General features: G+C 43.1%; 1 protein-coding gene across 1 annotated transcript in view; it reads right to left on the bottom strand.

Moving 5' to 3' along the window:
* LOC113425668 (heparan sulfate glucosamine 3-O-sulfotransferase 6-like) overlaps window positions 1-16872 on the bottom strand; it is a 73245-nt gene that overhangs the window by 38880 nt on the left and 17493 nt on the right. The window lies entirely within an intron of this gene.

Below are 16872 nucleotides of genomic sequence, written 5' to 3'. Positions count from 1 at the left end.
TTCTTCCTCTTTCCTTCCTTCTTTCAGTTTCCTTCTTTCTTTTTCTTTTTCTCTTTCTTTCTCTTTCTCTTTCTTTCTTTCCTTCTTTCTTTCTCTTTCCTTCTTTCTTTCTCTCTTTCCTTCCTTCTTTATTTCTCTTTCCTTCTTTCTTTCCTTTTCTTTCTTTCTTTCCTTCTTTCTTTCTCTCTCTCTTTCTCTCTTTCCTTCCTTCTCTCTTTCTTATTTTCTTTCTTTTCTTTCTTTCCTTCTTTCCTTCTCTCTTTCTCTCTTTTCTCTTTCTCTGTCTCTTTCTCTCTCTCTCTCTCTCTCTCTCTCCTAAGGCTAAAACATATAAAGAATAGTTGCAGGAATTGGGTTTGTCTCCTTTAGTGAAACATGTAACGTGACACTCCTAGAAATACCGCATCCTTCACTTAACCCTCCCAAGGAAAGATTGAGGTCCAGGCTGAAGAAGAACATCAGGGCTTCAAAATCTAAGGGACCGGTTTGGTCAAAACTCAGCAGTATTTTTTGGTGATTAAAATAGGATCGCCAACATGATTGCTAATGTCCGATGACGGATATGGCAAAAAGAAGTTTAGTGAAAAGAAGTAACTAGGGGTGACATGATAGCAGTCTTCCAATATTTGAGGGGCTGCCCCAAAGAAGAGGGGGTCAAGCTATTCTCCAAAGCACCAGAGAGCAAGACAAGAAACAATGGACAGCAACTAATCAAGGAGAGAAGCGACCGAGAAACAAGGATAAATTTTCTGACAGTTAGTACCATTAATCAGTAGAACGAGTTGACTCCAGAAGTTGTGGGTTCTCCAACACTGGAAGTTTTTAAGAAGAGATTTGACAATTATTTGTCTGAAACGGCATAAGGCCTCCTGCTTGAGCAGGGGGTTGGACTAGAAGACCTCCAAGGTCCCTTCCAACTGTTTTATTCTGTTATTACTTATGATGTGCGCCTTCTCACCTTCAGAATGCCAGCATGTACCTAGTTAGCGGGGTCTCTGCATTGGCAAACTTCCCAGAAATGCTTATCTTGTGATGCTAGTATAAATTTCTCCCCCAAAAATAATAATTAGATCACTCATTCGCTGCTGCTTTTATCTTGATTTCATTGGCTGTTATGACCAGGAGAGAATGGAATAACAACAGTTGAGGTTTTAATTTTAACCGATTTCTTTTACTGCCGTGTATTAAAATTCTCAGCCCATCTGGTCATTTCAAGCAATGAAGCTCTTTATATGTGTGTGGCCAGGAGCAACTCCCCCCTTCGCCTTATGCTTTGCTAGAAAGCCTGTACTTTCTTACCAACAAATATAAAAACACCCTTGTTAAATCTATATATATTTAAAAAGGGTAATTAGGACAATACCAGGAAGTTCAGCACTTTACATTAATTCCTACTCTCCAGAGAGAAAATGGGTCATTTTTTTTTACCTCTTTTGGTGTCCCCCATCCTAAATTTATCAGCAGGAAAATGCTTCCATGTGTTTTGGGGCCTGCTCCATTTGTAAATCTGGCAGGGGGAAAAAAATGCTCTGCGAGTAAATTACAGTCGGTGATTTGAGGGGATGTTTGTGGCTTTGGGCCCTGTTTTAGGTTACTGATGTTGGGATGGGCTCAGTCGAATTGGCCAGGAAAAGCATCTCTCCAGACAGAGCAATGAGCCAAGAGAGAGAGGAATGAAGCTCTACCTCCCACAGCAGACACCGGCAAAATGGCAGTAGCCAAAATAATCCAGAATTAGAAGAAACTTCTGAAAAAAATAATAATAAAAACTACAGTCACACACACACACACACATACACACATCATGTTTGAAGTACAGGCATCCATGACGAACAAGCAAAACCTTTGCAAGAAGCATGAAGCAACCACATGCGAAGCCCTCTCTCTGGAAAAATTCACATCATTCTATTTTGTTAATAGAGGAATGAGGAGCCTACTGCCAAAGATCTGGGTTTAAATCAACACCGTGAAAATCTGCTTTAAATCAGTCACTGAAACAAATGAAACGTATCAAAAAATTTTTTTTAAATGGAATGCCATGAATAAAAAAAGAATGCTGGGCCATGCAATGTTTTAATACATTTTTTTTCATCCCTGGGATTACATAATTTGCATCATTCACATGATGGTATGATGTATCTGATATCATTCACCCCGGGAGCATGTCTTTTCTTCCAATAATATTTGGCAATCTGATAGGCTACATTCTGAATTCTGAATTCTTTATTGGCCAAGTGTGATTGGACACACAAGGAATTTGTCTCAGTGCAAATGCTCTCAGTGAACATAAAAGAAAAGATACATTTGTCAGGAGTCAAGAATCATAAGGTACAACACTTAATGATAGTCATAGGGTACAATAAGCCATCAAATCATACTAGGAAGCAGTCAATATAAATCGTAAGGATACAAGCGACAACGTTACAGTGCTACAGTCACAAGTGGGAGGGGATGGGTGATAAGGAGTGATGAGAAGATTAATAGTAATAATAGTGCAGACTTTGTAATAGTTGGATAGTGTTGAGGGAATTATTTGTTTAGCAGAGTGATGGCGTTTGGGGAAAAAACTGTCCTTGTGTCTAGTTGTTCTGATGTGCAGTGCTCTATAGCTTCATTTTGAGGGTAGGAGTTGAAACAATTTATGTCCAGGATGTGAGGGGTCTGTAGATATTTTCACAGCCCTCTTTTTGACATTATACAGGTCCTCCATGGAAGGCAGGTTGGTAGTAATTGTTTTTTTCTGCAGTCCTAATTACTCTCTGAAGTTTGTGTCTGTCTTGTTGGGTTGCAGAACCAAACCAGACAGTTGTAGAGGTGCAGATGACAATAATCCCTCTGTAGAACTGGATCAGCAGCTCCTTGGGCAGTTTGAGCTTCCTTTTAACAAAGGAAAGCTTTAATCCTTAGGACTGTATTTCCTGTCATCTGGCTTTGTATCACAAGCCAATTTGTTTTCATGAACTGCATCTGTTTTCAGCCTTGCCTTGTAGGAGGGGAGGAAGATAAGGGTTACCTTATGCCTTGCCAGATTCTCTTGTCTTCTGGTTACAGTGTGGTCCATGCAAAATATAGAATACAGAGTAATAAGAGTTGGAAGGGACATTGGAAGTCTTCTAGACCAACCTTCTTCTCAAGCAGACCCTATACCACTCCAGACAAGTGGCTGTCCAGTCTTTTTTTTGCAAATCTCCCGTGATGGATCACCCACAACTTCTGAAGGCAAGCTGTTGTTCCACTGGTTAATTGTTCTCACTGTTAGGAAGTTTAACTGAATTCCACTGGTTAATTGTTCTCAGTGTTGGGAACGGTTGCAGGAATAGGTTATGTCTAGTCTAGTGAAAAGAAGGAACTAGGGGAGATATGATAACAGTGTTCCAGTATCTGAGGAGCTGCCACAAAGAAGAGGGAGTCAAGCTATTTTCCAAATAACCAGAAGGCAAGACAAGAAACAATAATCAAGGAGAGAAGCAACCTGGAACTAAGGAGAAATTTTCTAACAGTGAGAGCAACCAGTGGAGCAGCTTGCCTTCAGAAGTTGTGGGTGCTCCATCCCTGGAGGCTTTCAAGAAGAGATTGGCATAGGGTCTTCTGCTTTAGCAAGGAGTTGGATTAGAAGACCTCCAAGGTCCCTTCCATTTCTGTGAAATGTTAAATGAGAGTGTGCCTGATTGTGTTCTGGGACAGCAGGTGAGGGGAGAAGGAGGAGGGCAGCTCAGGTCAAAGGACTCCTTCTTTCTTTCCCAGAACAATCAGGCAGCAATCCAGTGTAGCAGCGCAAGGCTGCTGGTCACACGCATCTCACAAGACAGGCTCCGTGGGCTGCTGGGTTTTCGCTGGCAGAAGGAGCGGCTCTGCCCATGTACCAGATAGGCATCTGCCTGAAAAAGATGCCACATGGGATTGGCTCCAGCTCTGCGGGCAGGCAACTGCAAATGTGCAGAAATTTCCTAACAGTGAGAGCAATCAACCAGTGGAGCAGCTTGCCTTCAGAAGTTGTGGGTGCTCCATCCCTGGAGGCTTTCAAGAAGAGATTGGCATAGGGTCTTCTGCTTTAGCAAGGGGTTGGACTAGAAGACCTCCAGGGTCCCATCCAGCTCTATGCTGATTGTTTGATTGCTCTGGGTGGCCTCAAGGGGCCTCCCTCACTTCCTCCCGGGATTGCTGCATCCGAAAGCAGCCAAAGAAGCCTGTCCTTGCAAAAGATCTGACAATATTGACATGTCCAAATCCCATTTTCCGCTTGTCCAAAGTTTGCCAAAGGCAATCACATGGCCCTGGGACACTGCTACCATCGTAAATATGAGTCAGTTGCCAAGTGCCTGTATTTTGATCCCATGGCCATGGGAATACTGCAACGGTCATAAGTAGGAAAAAACGGTCATAAGTCACTCTTTAAAGTGCCGTTGTAATTTTGAACAGTTATGAAATGAACTGTCGTGACTACTTGTAGATGACATGTCACAAAAAATATTCACGTACCTCTACAGTATAAAGCCCCAAACAAGGAAAAAGGGGAGGAAAGTACTAGAAATGCCATCTTTGCCCCTCCAGGAATGTAACAGCATCACTTACCACTCAGAGCACACTTTGGTAATCAATCAATCAATCAATCAATCAATCAATCTCTCTCCAATTCTATTCTCTTGCTTTCCACTTTCCATCAGACCTGAAGGGAAATTGGCACTTGCAAACAAATTATGTTTCAGAATCAATCAGCACTGGATCTTTCAAAAGCATTGAATTTAAACAAGCAAACAAAAAAATTGCTCCTTGGGGAATAAAAAGCATAATAAATTATCTGTTGGCAACAGTCTCCAGGGTGAGGAAATGACCCCTCTCTTTTTTCCCAAGAATAAACAGAGAAAAAAAATTAAAAGAAATAAGTCACAAGTCCTAAATGAAGGTTCATCTTATGAGCGAACCACAGTGGTACATTGGTTAGAGTGCAGTACTGCAGGGCTACTTCTGCTGATTGCCAGCTACCTGCAATTTGGCAGTTCAAATCTCACTAGGCTCAAGATTGACTCAGCCTCCCATCCTTCCGAGGTGGGTCAAATGAGGACCCAGATTGTTGGAGACAAAAGGCTGACTCTGTAAACTGCTTAGAGAGGGCTGTAAAGCACTGTAAAGAGGTATATAAGTCTAAGTGCGATTGCTATTTGCCTTCCTTCCTTCCTTCCTTCCTTCCTTCCTTCCTTCCTTCCTTCCTTCCTTCCTTCCTTCCTTCCTTCCTTCCTTCCTTCCCAGTGGTTAGAATGCATTATTGCACGCTAACTCTGCCCACTGCCAGGAGATCGATCCTGACTGGCTCAAGATTGACTCAGCCTCCCATCCTTCCGAGGTGGGTCAAATGAGGACCCAGATTGTTGGGGGCAAGAGGGAGACTGTAAACCGCTTAGAGAGGCTGTAGAGCACCGTGAAGTGGTATATAAGTCTAGGCTATAACTAATCCTTCCTCCCTCCCTCCCTTTCCTCCCTCCTTCCCTTCCATGTTGGTGCAGTGGCTAGAATTCAGTATTGCACGCTAATTCTGCCAACTGCCAGCAGTTCGATCCTCACCAGCTCAAGATTGACTCAGCCTTTCGTCCTTCTGAGGTGGGTAAAATGAAGACCCAGATTGTTAGGGGCAAGAGGCTGACTCTGTAAACCACTTAGAGAGGGTTGGAAAGCCCTGTGAAGCGGTATATAAGTTTAAGTGCTAGTGCTATTATCCTTCCTTCCTTCCTTCCTCCTTCCTTCCTTCCTCCCTCCCTCCCTCCCTCCTTCCCTCCCTCCTCCCTCCCTTCCTTCCTTCCTTCCTTCCTTCCTTCCTTCCTTCCTCCCTCCTTCCTTCCTTCCAAAGTATACAGTGGTTAAAATACAGTATTGCAGGCTAACTCTGCCAGCTGCCAGCAATTCGATCCTGACTGACTCAAGGTTGACTCAGCCTTCCATTCTTCCGAGGTAGGTAAAATGAGGGCCCAGATTGTTGGAGGCAAGAGGCTGACTCTGTAAACCCCTTAGAGAGGGCTGTAAAGCACTGTGAAGCGGTATATAAGTCTAAGGGCTATTGTTATCTTTCTGCGTCTTTTCTTTCCCAGCTAGTAAACCTAAGATCAAGCAATAAAACCAAGGTGGGTTTGCGGACAATTCACCACGGCCAACTTGCTGCAGGACAACTAACGACATCCAACTTGTCATGGGATAACTTGCTGTGAGACAAGAGTTACATAAATATCAAAAAAATAATAATAGTGGAATAAAATCATTAAAGAAAGGATGCAAAAGGAGGGACAGAATGAAATGCAAATGACTAAAATTAAAATATTTTTTAAAATTTATTTCAAATAATTAAATCGAATCGTCCAATTGTCCTGCGGCGAGTTGGCTGGGGGCTAGTTGTCCCATTCCGGGTTTACAGCCCTGGGGAATGTAAGGGACAGAAGGATCCGATTCCCAGCAAAGAGCAGCAGAGAGAAATGGCTGAAGGCAGGAACAAAGGACATCCCATGGCTTGCAGCTCTGATGGCATTCCTGGGGCAAAGGCAGAGGGAACAAGGCCCACTATTCCATCCAGATGGCTTTCCTATGGGAAATACTGAATTAGAATAAAATAACAGAATTGGGAGGGACCTGGGAGGCCTTCTAGCCCAACCCCCTACTTAGGCAGGAAACCCTACGCCACTTCAGACAAAAGGTTGTCCAATCTCTTCTTTAAAAACTTCCAGTGTTGGAGGGCGGAGCTGGCGTCGTGGCGGTACAGCGTGCGATCTTGAGGCTCCAAGTTCACCGCTGATATCTCCGTTGCAGGACGGTCCCACTAGACCTAAACCATCCCATGGAGACGGTGATTGAAAAGGGCACATCCTGTCGATCCCAGGGACATTGCAAAGTCCCTGGTAGATCCAGGAGAAGCCCTTTTTTCCCGTGGCAGAGAGGCAGCCATTTAAGCTTCTGAAACTGGGACAGCTCCGGAACGGAAGAGATCGGAAGAAAGCATGTCAGCTTGGTGAGATGAACTTTTACTTATTTTCTTTTGGAGAGAACACCCTAAAAGACTTAAAGTTGAATTAAAAGTGAAGAGAGCTTAAGAGATTAAGCTAGTTAAATTGAAAGTTTCTTTTTTTTCCTTTTTATTGGAACTTGGAATTTGGCAAAGCTGCTCAATTTTAAACCAGACTGGACTTTTTAATTTTTATTTTTTTTAACAATTCTTTTGAAAGTCTGCTTTGATTAAGAGTCTTCTTTCTGATTTGAGATTTATTTATTTCTTTTCTTAAAAAAGAAAAAGATCTGACTTTTTTTTCTGTTCCTGGTTTTGGATACATGAGGGGAAGTGAAAGTGAAGAAAAATAAGTAGCACTGCCATCTAGAGGCTTGGATATATTGTTTTCTTTTTTTCTTTTACTTGTTTGTGTATTTGTGTTATACTCAAGGATTCTGAGCTTTGCAACTGAAAAAGATAGTGGGATGAGCAGGGCAGTTTGTTTATACAGGTGCTCATCTGTGAAACTATAGATAGCCGGAGTCTGGAGTTGAAGTTGAAACAAAGAAGATTGAAGTGACCTTGAAAATACTGGAACTGGAAAATCTGAGCCTCTGTAGTCCGGAGAGGGCAAACCCCCCCCCCCAGCCATGGTGCATGAGATCAACTAGGCCACGCCCACCATGGCCACGCCCACCCAACAACCAGGCAGAGAACCCTTTGCTAAAATTCTCGAAGTCCACTCCTGCCTGAAAGGCATTTACGGAGTCAGGAATTCGTCTCCTCTCCAATTCTTTTCAAAACACAGTTGTGATTTATTTATTTTTTGCTGACGGCAAGGGGGAAAAGGATGCAATATCATGGACATAGGTCCTCTATTCTTTGAAGCAAGGAAAAGACTAAGGGTTGATGAAGCCTTCCTCTCCCCAAATATAGGAATGTACAATGTTAGAATTTAAGAAACAGCATGCGGGGCTCCCCACCCACTCCCCACTTGTCCTGGGTGCAATTCACAAACGCCCTCAGTCTGGTAGCCTCAAGATCATAATTTTTTATGCAACACAGAAGGAAAATGATTATATAAAGGGAGTAATCATGCTCTATTAATTACACTTTAAGTGAGTTACACTGAATCAAATTAGATTTTGTCCTGGCTTGATGGTCTCTAGAGCATGACTTCTGCTGGTTAAAAGGTTGTGCCGTTTGCAGTGCAGCTGCAGAACTGTGTATATCACCGACTTAAAACCAGTAGAATTAATTTTAAAATGTTTCATATTCCTCTCAGTTCACAGCTAATTCACCCCCCTCCCCCGCTTTCCTCAATCTTTTACTGTTTTTTTTTTAAAAGAAGTCAGTCATAGGGGTAAGGCCACATCTTCATATCATTTGTGACTCTCCTGCATCTTCCTATTCTTTTCTTCCCCTCTCCCCTACCCCTCCCACTTCACCCATGCATGTTCACACCCTTGCGGAGAAAAAAAAAGTAGAAGAGTTGTAAGCCCACACTTAGAGTACTGCATCCAGTTTTGGTCGCCACGCTATATAAAAGAAATTGAGACTCTAGAAAGAGTGCAGAGAAGAGCAACCAGGAGGATGAGGGGACTGGAGGCTGAAACCAGAGGTGGTCTTCGGCAGGTTCTGAGCAGTTCTGGACAACCAGTAGCGGAAATTTTGAGTAGTTCGGAGAACTGGCAAATCCCATTTCTGACTGGAGATTTTACAGTATCCTTCCCCTGCCACGCCCACCAAGCCACACCCACAGAACCGGTAGTAAAAAAAATGGAATCCCACCACTGGGCCATAAAGGTTAGGAGAAGAGTTTGCAATCTACCTGATATCTGGATTTTCCTATCAGGAATTCCTTTCCTTTTCCTCTTTCACTGCAGACACCAAAGCAGTGGTGGGATTCCAATTTTTTTTACTACCGGTTCTGTGGGTGTGGCTTGGTGGGCGTGGCTTGGTGGGCTTGGCAGGGGAAGGATACTGCAAAATCCCCCTTCGCTCCCAACCCCACTAACCTGCTTTCCAGCTCCGTTCTCCTGTGCAGGGCAACCAAAGGAGAGCCAACCAATCTGCTGGGACTCAATGGGAGGCGGAGAATAGATGGGGTTGGCGGGGCCAGTCAGAGTAAATTGACATTAGCAATTAGAAAGCAAGAAGACAAAGAATATTATAAAATTTGGGACTTATTTTATCAATGGTTAAATAAGAAAATGGTGAAATAAAATACAATACAATATAAATACAATATTATAGTAAAGATAAGACAATGTAATGATATGTTATAATTGACTATAATAAATGAATGATATTATGAACTAGGTTTTGTAAAAGTTGAAATTTGCTCGAAAAGGATAATGTGAATTTACAATTGAAGTCCAATAAAGAGTTAATAATAATAATTCTACACATTCCATTATTTTCTTAATTACCTCCCCTTCTATCGGAATTTTTTCACTTTTCCAATTTTTGGCAAATACTATTCTAGCTGCTGTCAAAACATTTATAATCAAATATGTCAATTCTTTACTGTATCCTTCAGGTAAGATACCCAATAAAAATATCTCTGGTTTAAAGTCTATATGCTGTTTTGTCATTTTTTCCATACTATTCCAATACTATCACTATATTCTTATTAGAAGATCTGTTAAGAGGGAGAAATGAATAGGTTTATTATGTTGAAAGGTGTCAAAATGCCTTTCTTTCAAGGATTCAATTTTCCTGCTGGGAGAGCTCCGGCGCAAGGATACGGACAACTGCTTGAAAGCTGGATCTTTTTATTTTTCAGGAAGGCAGGGAACAGCGAGAAGTCTGCATTCCTGGGCTAGCTAGCTTCTTATGGTAAGTCCCTGGTTTTTTATACCCTTTTCTCCCTTTGTAAGTTGATTTTCTGTGAGTGTTTGTATTTGTGCCTAATGTTTCAAATCCTGTTTGAGTTTGTCTTTATTTCCGCTGGAGGGCAAACTCCGCAGGGTGGCCATTGTATTATTGGTTTTCTGTAATCTCTTTTAGCTTTAAGATAGTTTTTCATATTTGTTCTGTGGCAATCTCCTGTCTGTCCCTTTTGTAATTTATATTTTGTGTCTTTTGTCTGTTTGTTTTGCTTATTTGGTGTGTCCTGTGTTTGTAAGGGTTTTCTAAATTATCTTTTGTTTCCTTTTCCTATTTGTCTAGTTTTCTTAATTCCTTAGGCTTTTGTCTATAGGGATTCTTTAATACCTTTTTTATTTGATTCCTTTTCCTATGTAAGTTTGTTTTCTGGCTGACCTGATGTTCCCCTTGGGCTTTTCCTGTTTTTTGTGACACTACTGCCTTCGTGAAATTCCCTTTCCACAATTATATACAATATTATGTTTGTAAGATTAGAAAATCAATATTAACGTAAGTTATATTGTTGTAAATTTTGATTGTTATTGCATAGAGATATTTGTAGTCAGATGACACACTCTTTAATGGAAGATAGAATGTTTACATTTAATTTTTTTTTAAAAAAAGATCTTTTTTCTAGTGTGGTGACCAAAACTGGATGCAGTACTCTAGGTGTGGTCTTACTAAGGCTTTATAGAGTGGTATTAGTACCTCAGCTAAAGTAGATATGGTGTTGCCTCTCCTCTCTTTGCTTCATTTTACTCAGCGGAGTGCCCTCTGGATAAATTAGACTCTGAAATAGGTCCATCCAAGAGGCCTGTGCTAAATAGGCAAAACCTTCTACTGTAGCTTCTCTGGGAGCACCATTTTCTCCCAGGACCACAGAAGTTGCAAGAGACCTGCATTTCTGGCCTGCTAAGTAGCCAGAGTATCACTCCATGCGCTAATGAGTTTGCAAAAGATCTATTCAGCAAAAGACTTAGCTTTGAATTCAGAAAGTCAGCCCTTCCCCTCGGGGGCCTTTTCAATCCACATAACATTTTCGTTTTAGGAAGATGCCCGTGAGACGGGCTGGAGAGGAGGTTCCTGGTGGAACAGGGAAGGGGTTTGGCTCCAGATCCAAGTTTCCTGCATTCCGAAGCAAGAAAGCAAGTTGGCTGCAGGGACAGGAGTCCTGTCAGCAAATTGGTGGACCTGAAGTTGGAACTGAGCATCTGTCCCAGAGACTGGCAGGCAGCCTGGAGCCAAAGGGGTGAGGGGAGGAGAGCCAGGACCAGGGGGAAGAAAAGACAAACTGCAAAAAATGTAGCGGGAGTGAAATGCAAACAAGCTTTTTTCTCCCCCGCTTGCAGTCGCCTCACTGTTATATCCATCTTTTCTCATAAGAAATTTAGCCACTTCTTTCTACAGGGAGTTTTTATTCATGCACTAACCAACTCTCATTCTTCTTAGTTTTGTGGAATCACTAACACCAGGTTACCGAATAGAAGGGAAGGGAAGAGAATCTGGAAAGCACCTTGGAGGTCTTCTAGTCCAGCCCCAAGCTCAAGCAGGAGAATGTATACAATCGCAGACTGTCTCGTCTCTTCTTAAAAGCCTCCAGTGATGAAGTACCCATAATTTCTGAAGGCAAGCCATTCCACTGGTTAATTGTCCTCACTGTCAAGAAGTTTCTCCTTAATTCCAGGTTGCTTCTTTCTTTGGTTAGTTTCCATCCTGTTCCTTGTCCTGCCTTCTGGTGCTTTGGAGAATAATTTGACCTCCTCTTCTTTGTGGCAGCGCAGCGCCCCAAATACTGGAATACTACTATCCTGTCACCCCTAATTCTTCTTTTCTTTAGACTAGCCAAACCCAAATCCTGCAGCTGTTCTTCATATGGTTTAGTCTCCAGGCCTTTGATCCTCTTAGTTGCTCTTCTCTGGACTTTTTTTTCCAAAGTCTCATCATCTGAGTTGATCTGTTTTTAATGCTAATCACTCTAGACGAGTTCAAGTCTCCAGGGCCAGATGGATGCACTCCAGAGTTCTGAAGAAGCTGGCAGAGGTGATCTTGAAAAACCACTTGAACAGACAGTTCAGAATTGCTGGAGCATGGGGGGGGGGGGATTGCCAGAGGACTGGAAAAGAGCTGATGTGGTTCCAATCTACACAAAGGGGGGGAAATGGGGATCAAAGAAACTACTGACCAATCAGCCTGAAATCAATACCTGGGGAGATCCTGGAAAAGATAACCAAGCAGTGCAATGGTGAGCAATAAGACAATTATTAGAAGCCAACCTGGGTTTGGCAAAAACAGATCATGCCAGACAAACCTTAATGCCTTCTTTGACAAAGCGGCTAAATTAGTGGATAAGGGAAATGCTGTGGACATTATTTACTTAAACTGCAGTAAGGTCTTTGACAAAGTAGACCATAGCCATTGTTCTATCTCAGCAAGATAGAACAATGTAGAAAAACAGCATTACCACCAGATGGTTTCATCACTGGCTGACCAACCACATTCAATGTGTAGTCCCCGACAGAGCGATATGGAGGGAAGCATATAGTTGCATAACTCAAGGTTCTGTCTTAGGCCCAGTCTCCTCCACATTTTCAAAAATGATTTAGATGAGGAGATAGGAAGGGAGTTCGTCAAATGACAACACCAAACTAGCTTGAATAGCCAATAGCCCAGAAGATAGGCTCAAGAGCCAGAAGGATCTTGACAGACTTGAACACGGGGACCTATCCAGCAAAGTGCAATTCAGTGTTGAGAAAAGTAAGATCCTTCGCCTAGGCAAGGAGAACCAAATGCACAGATAGAGAATGGATGATAGCTGGCTCCAAAATAGCAACTGCGCGAGGGATCTAGGAGTCCTGGTAAAACACCACTTAAGCATGAACCAGCAGTGTGCTGCAGCTGCCAAAAAGCTAATCATTCATGATCTTTCTTAGTTGGCAGGCTCAGACAGGATCAACCCAGTGATTTTCAAAAGGAGATGAGAGCTACAGCAGCTTTCCAGAACAGAGCCTGCTGCCAGTTTGACACCTTTGAGGCTTGTAACAGGTGCAGGTAACAGGTCCTCCCAGGAATCTTGACAGTCTACCATCAATGTCAATGAGCACTGTCATGTTTTTGCCTTGTATGATCATCCTCTGCCTTTCCCTTCTGGACAAAGAATGCTGCAGTAGCACTAAGAAATACAACTCTCTTTCTCCAGTTCCTAGATTTACCGCACACAGAAAGGTCCTCTTGGCATAAGTTTCACAGTGCACGTTCTAACAGGAGAGAACAGGCTTAAGGTTGGAAGGGACCTTGGAGGTCTTCTAGTCCAACCCCTTGCTCAAGCAGGAGATCCCATGCCTTTTGAGGCAAATGGTTGTCCAATCTCTTCTTAAAAACTTCCAGTGTTGGAGCATTTACAACTTCTAGAGGCAAATTGTTCCACTGGTTAATTTTCCTCACTCTTAGGAAATTTCTCCTTAGATCTAGGTTGCTTCTCTCCTTGACTAGTTTCCATCCGTTGCTTCTTGTCCTGCCTTCAGGTGCTTTGGAGAATAGCTTGACTCCGTCTTCTTTGGGGCAGCCCCTGAGATATTGGAAGACTGCTATCATGTCTCCCCTAGTCCTTTTTTCATTTGACATACTCAATTCATGCAACTGTTCTTCTTATTCCAAGTCCAGTTTCCAAATCAGCCTCATTGGTTCTGCTCTAATTCTACTTCTGATTGGCACATGCTGGTTTAAAATGAGGATTAACAGATTAACAGATAATCAGAGTTGGAAGGGACCTTGTAGGTCATCTAGTCCAACCCCCTGCCCAGACAGACCCTATACCATTTCTGACAAATGGCAGTCCAATCTCTTCTTGAAAGTCTCAAGTGATGAAGCTCCCACAACTTCTGAAGGCAACTTCTGTTCCATGGGTTGATTGTTCTCCCTGTCATAAAGTTTCTCCTTATTTTCAGGTTGAATCTCTCCTTGATCAGTTTCCATCCATTATTCCTTGTCTGGCCTTCAGGGGCTTTGGAAAATAGCTTGACCCCCTTCCTCCTCTCTGTGGCAGCCCCTCAAATATTGGAAGACTGCTCTCCTGTCTCCCCTGGTCCTTCTCTTCCCTAGACTAGCCAGGCCCAGTTCCTGCAACCGTTCATCGTATGTTTAGCCTCCAGTCCCCTAATCATCCTGGAGCTTTTTGCTTGCTTTCCATTGAACGCATCTAGTAAAAAAAGCCCATAATATTAGCTGGTGGAGACCGAAGAATCTTTTGGGTCCAGTCATGCCCACAAGTGTCCTGCTGGGGACTCAGAACAATCATTTAATCCAGTGGTGGGATTCAAATGGTTTTACTACAGGTTCTGTGGGCGTGGCTTGGTGGGCGTGGCAGGGGAAGGATACTGTAAAATCTCCAGTCAGAGGGGGTATTTGCCAGTTTTCTGCAGGGTTGCCATCTAGCCGTTTTCCGGCCAAATTCGAGAAATCTGGCCGTATTTCTATCTGCTTGGCTGTGAAAAAGCGATGTCTCCGGCCAAATTTATTTGGCGGGAAATTTAACCCGTCGAAAGTTGCTTGGCCGTGAAATCGGCCAGATGGCAACCCAGCCGCTCTCCTTCCCTCGCGCATGTGTGTCACCATGAGCAAAGGAGGACAAGCGCGTCCTCTCAGTTCTCCGACACGCCCGCTTCCTCTCAACTCCCGTCACACACCCTTTCGGGACCTTGGGGCCCAGCCACGCCCCCTTCCCGCCTGTGACCCAAGCAGGGCGGCTCCTCCTCCATCAACACCACACCCATTCCTATAACGGCTCGTTCCAACGCCACGCCCTCGGCTTCCCCACCCATCCCGAGCTCTCCTTCCTCGCGCATGCGCGTCACCATGAGCAAAAGGAGGACAAGCGCGTCCTCTGGCGCTCTCCTTCCCTCGCGCACCATGAGCAAAAAATAATTTGGCCGAATTTTGACTTGAGTTTGGCCGCAGAGTCAAACTGCGATCTGGCAACCCTGGTTTTCTGAACTACTCAAAATTTCCGCTACCGGTTCTCCAGAACTGGGCAGAACCTGCTGAAGGCCACCTCTGATTTAACCTCATATTCATGGGTGTTCCTCTCTTTAGATTTCTGGGCACCGATGTTCCTTTCCTACTATTCCTAAGCAACAAGTTACAAGCCAGAAACAATGCGGCTATTGCTTTCCATGCCTTTTAAGAAGGCAATTGCAACTTGGCCTTTGCTGAGTCACCCATCTGGCTCCCAATAAGGGCAAGTTAGGACTTAGCTCCTTTCTGATCTAGGCTGCTCCCACTAGGCTGGAATGTAGGCTGTGTGCCAAGAGGGCATTTATGGTCTCGGAGTGATAAATCAATAGCAGCCAGGTAAGGCTTCCTCTCACCTGCAGGGAGGCTTAACAAGGCCAGCTCTATCTTTTCTGCAGATTAATGGGAAGAGATTACATGTATGTTGCGAGTGGCGACTGAAAATATGAATGCCATTCTTTTCGGTTTGTAATCCAACCATCCGTCAGAATAGAGCTGGAAGGGACTGTGGAGGTCTTCTAGCTCAACTCTCTGCTCAAACAGGAGACCCTCTACAATTTCAGACAAATGGTTGTCCAATTGTTGTGATAGAGCACTCACAACTTCTGAAGGCAAGCCCTTCCACCGGTTGGGCCTGTCCTCACTGTCAGGAAATTCCTCCTTAGTTCTAAGTTGCTTCTCTCCTTGATTAGTTTCCCTCCGTTGCTTCTTGTCCTGCCTTCAGGTGCTTTGAAGAATAGCTTGGCTCCCTCTTCTTTCTGGCAACCCCTGAGATATTGGAAGACTGCTATCATGTCTCCACTAGTCCTTCTTTTCATTAAACTAAACACACCCAGTTCCTGCAACCGTTCTTCATATGTTTTAGCCTCTAGTTCCCTATTAGAATGGAATGGAATGGAATGGAATGGAATGGAGTAGAGTAGAGTAGAGTAGAGTAGAGTAGAGTAGAGTAGAGTAGAGTAGAGTAGAGTAGAGTAGAGTAGAGTAGAATAGAATAGAATAGTAGTAGTTATTATTATTATTATTATTATTATTATTATTATTATTATTATTGTTGTTGTTGTTGTTGTTGTTGTTGTTGTTGTTGTTGTTGTTATTCAGCAATGATCTGAAAAGGCCTGGGAAAGCCAAGGGAAATCATCAAAACCATCAAAAAGCAAAAGTTGGAATATTTTGGGCATGTGATATGACAGCTGGAAAAATACGACATCCTTCACTTAATCCTCCAGGGAAAAATTGAAGGCAAATGAGGTCCAGGCAGAAGAAGAATATCAGGGCTTCAAAACCTAAGGGACCGGTTTGGACAAAACTCAGCGCCACTTTTTCGTGCAGCTGTTAATAAAAAATAGGGTCGCCAACACAATCATCAACTTATTTATTTTTTTAAAATAAATATATTTTTTTATATTTTTAAAAAATAATATTTTTTTTAAATAATCATCAACATTATTTTTTTTAAAAAAAATCTGAATGAATGAGTCTTTTTCGTAGGAGGCAGGAATTCTACAAATGGGTTAAGGGCAGTAGCAAAAAGTGGAAATTTGCTTCAAGAGTGCTATTGCTTCCAGTCATGTGGATTCTTTTTCCATGCAGAGCAAAATTGAGGGGCTGCCCTGAAGAAGAGGGGGGTCAACTTATTCTCCAAAGCACCAGGGGGCAAGACAAGAAACGATGGATGGAAACTAATTAAGGACAAAAGCAACCTGCAATTATGGAGAAACTTCCTAACATTGAGGACAATCAACCAGTGGGGCAGCTTTGCCTTCAGAAATCGTAGGGGGGCTCCATCACTGGAAGTTTTTAAGAAGAGACTGGACAGTCAGGTGTCTGAGATTGTACACAGTCTAGTGCTTGAGCAGGGGGCTGGACTAGAAGACCTCCAAGGTCCCTTTCCAGCTCTATTCTGATTGATTGATCAAAACCATTGTGGACTTTGCTGCTGTAGTTGAGACAGGCCTGGATTCAAGGTGGGTAATAGTACTAGTACTAAGAGCATATACTTAGGGGAAAGCACCAACAACAAGTAGTTA

This window comes from Notechis scutatus, chromosome 12 (genome assembly GCF_049901735.1).
Source record: "Notechis scutatus isolate UNSWTSFEM ecotype Mainland chromosome 12, rNotScu1.2, whole genome shotgun sequence".
NCBI lineage: Eukaryota > Metazoa > Chordata > Lepidosauria > Squamata > Elapidae > Notechis > Notechis scutatus.
Note: the sequence above shows the minus strand (reverse complement) of the source record. Positions and strands in the feature narration are given on the sequence as shown.